This window comes from Hyalella azteca, unplaced genomic scaffold (genome assembly GCF_000764305.2).
Source record: "Hyalella azteca isolate HAZT.00-mixed unplaced genomic scaffold, Hazt_2.0.2 contig1885, whole genome shotgun sequence".
NCBI classification, from domain to species: Eukaryota; Metazoa; Arthropoda; class Malacostraca; order Amphipoda; family Hyalellidae; genus Hyalella; species Hyalella azteca.
The window spans coordinates 183,872-187,463 of NW_025932180.1; positions in this window are offsets into that span (position 1 = coordinate 183,872).

Here is a 3,592-nt window from a genome sequence, read left to right on the forward strand (position 1 = left end):
GATCAAATCCACTCTTTCCAAAAGACTTTATCGTTCACTGACAAACAAAAATTTGAACAAAAATTCACTCGTACGTATTACTTAGAAAAATATTTGTAAAAATTTTTGAAAACAATAAACTCTTCGAATAAATTTCAAAAGTTAGGAATATTCATTGGCAACACCAATGCTGTGTAATTATTCAGAAATGAGAAGTGTACATCAAATCGTTGTGAAGATGAACAATCTACGTCAAACACGACCACTCTCGTAATCCTTTCCTCACGCTAAAAAATCGTTTAGTTATAAGTTGCTGCAGCTATCACGAGGCATCAGCAGCACTGAGGCCTCCTACAACTCATCACAGATCTCCTCTACAGGCGTCCAGCAACGACCGTCTGCAAAATGAAACTGAAAGCTGGTGACCTCATTCTACGATGGAGGGAAAACAGCAGTCTTGCTGCTGCTAGTGCTGCTGCTGGTGCTGCCTTTTGCTCAGCTCACTGGTTCGTTCGTAACCCATCGCTTGAAATGGTGTTCGTCGTACGTACCTGTTCTAACCAGCGAATTTCTCTTCTGTCAGGCTCCTCCTTCGAACCGATGCCGTCATCTCTAGCGCCTCCTACTTCGAGAAACCAAGCGGTCTCCTAAGTCTTTCTTTAAGAATTATTATTCTTTATCTCCTAAATAACTACTAATAATTATTTCAAACCTGAAGAAATTTTACAAGGCTAACGAAATCCAAACTCAGAAAACATAACGCGCCCCTGCTATCGCATGGAAGATTTACTTTCGTCCAATCCGTTATCACTTTTGGTTTCATCGCAGCATGAACGGCCGGCAGCGTCAGCTGCGGCAACTTTCTCTGGAAGCAGAGACTCCGGTTGTACCTCCACGTCCCCCTTACGCAAGCTCCGTAATTACCCCGCCTTGTACAAGGATCCAGTAACCTAGCTAAGGCAGTGAAGGACTCCATGCAACACCGTTTCAAGTCCATGCAAGTGACTTGGCAGCACCTTCCTCTTCTCAAGGAATAGTTTGGCAATGGGGCGAACCCACTCTTATTCGTGTGCCGAAGATGACAATTAATTCTCATCGGCTGTGATGAGGCTTTACGAATGTCTACGCCATCAATGTCACAAGCAACAATGTCACAAGGAGTGATGTGCGTTGTGTAATCGCATGATATGACCTGTCAGCTCAAACTTTAGTGAGAATTTCACTATTCTGAAAGATGTGTCGTGGAACTAACAATAATATCATAATATTTTAGACATGTAATTGGCAAGCACGACATGAGACAACAATGCACAAAACCAAAGTTATTGAGAAGAGATATATCAGAGGTTCTCAAGTATTTTAAATTGTAAGCATCTCAAGGTTTCTGTCCAAATCTAAAAAATCTTATACTTTTCATTCAGCGAATTTTTCTTGGTCTGAATAATAAAAAGCATGTTAATTAAGCTCCATTGTATACTATGTAGAAGCATGCCATAGTAGCGTGTTGCGTTGCGACATACGTTCAATACAAGCTTGGCTTTCTTTTTGCTGAGCCGTCACGAGTGAGAAGTTCTTAATTAAGAGAAAGAGCGCGCGCTATGCAGCGCTGCAATGCTGGCCGACTCAGCGACCAGCGCTGCTCGCGGGACCAATGAAGGAACCTCAGGCTCGTATATAATTGTGATATAATTTAAGTATCTGACCAGAGATCTATTATGTGATTGTTACTTATGCATTGTCACCGAAATCAACGATTTTGACTTGAACCATCGGCATAAAGGATCTTGATTTCAGCCATCGGCATAAAGGTTTTTATTTCAGCCAGCAGCATTAAAGATTTTAATTTCAGCCATTGGCACGAAAAATATTGATTTCAGCCACCTGCATGAAAGATTTTTCTTTCAGCCATCGGCATAAAGGATTTTATTTTCAGCCATTGGCATGAACAATTTTGATATGAGCCATCTGCATGAAAGATATTTATTTCAGCCATCTGCATAAAAGATTCTGATTTCAGTCTTCGGCTTGAGGATTTTTGCATCAGCCATCGCCATAACGAACTTTGCATCAGCCATCGCCATAACAGCCATCGGCATAAAGAGTTTTGATTTGAGCAACTGGCACAAAGGATTTTGATTACAGCCAATTGACATAAAGGATTTTATTTTCAGCCACCGGCATAAGTAATTTTGATTTCAGCCATCTACATGAAGATTTTTCATTACAGCCATCAACATAAAAGATTTTATTGCAGCCATCGTCATTAAGGTTCTTGATTTCACTCATCGGCATAAGGTTTTCATTTCAGCCGTCGGCATAAAGGATTTTGATTTCAGCCATCGGCATAAATGATTTTGATTTCAGCCATCTGCATGAAAGATTTTTATTTCAGCCGTCGGCATAAAGGATTTTGATTTCAGCCATCGGCATAAATGATTTTGATTTCAGCCATCTGCATGAAAGATTTTTATTTCAGCCGTCGGCATAAAGGATTTTGATTTCAGCCATTGGCAGAAAAGATATTGATTTCAGCCATCGGCATAAAGGATTTTGATTTCAGACATCTGCATGAAAGGTTTTGATTTCAGCTACGGGCATAAGGGATTACACTTCAGATCAAACCCATCTTTTGCGCATTCAGGACTTGTGATTTTAATTCGTTTAGGATTTACGAAAACCGTAGTAACGAGTGAAAATTAAGTTCCAGTTCCATGTAAAGAAGGTATGCAATAATGGAAACCAATTATGAGAAATTTTTCACTGCTAATGCCAGTCTTTACAGGAAACTTCTTGTGAAAATATGAAAATTTACGCCGCATTGTACCTTCAATTTACTGATTGCATATGTTACGATAACCAGCTGTAGACCGACTGTATAAGAACCAGCATAAAAGCTGTATTGAGCAAGATTTTCTTAGAGATTAATTACATATCAAAATATATTTTATTAATACATTTTATTGATATTATATTAATCAAATTTTTGTCAACATTATCGAAACAAGGATGCTCAAACATCGCACAACAACGAAGCACCAGCGACTCTAATCCAGTTTTAATGTCAACTCCACAACGTTAGACACCATCAACATGGTAGTGTGGAAGATAATTATGAAATCATTTGAAATTTATTTATCTTGCATCTATACTAATTACACCTGAAGGCATGGACTGTAGAAACGAAATAGATACTTGTGATTCAATAAAGTCTGGGCGTCATTTACACACCGATATAACTGACAATATATAAATTACTCAAATATTTATGCATTTATTATATCATCCATGCTATTGATTAAATAACGTCAAAACAATATTTGATTTGAAAAATTCATACTCAAAATTCAAATAAATTTACATTTCTCTTTGGAATGGTCAATTAACAGCGATATTCCTTCAATCTACTATCTATTTCAACTGCAATAATTTATTAAAGAAAATGTCTCATATCCGAACTAGAACCATGCAACTATTACGAGATAGTCTAACGCGATCTCTGAGCTTTACGCAAACCTCATTAAAATGGTATCGTGCGCTGAAAATACTCGTCGTTTTCTCAGAGAAAGCTGCCGTGACTCTCGCTCTCGGTGCTCACGCTCATCTCACGCTCACG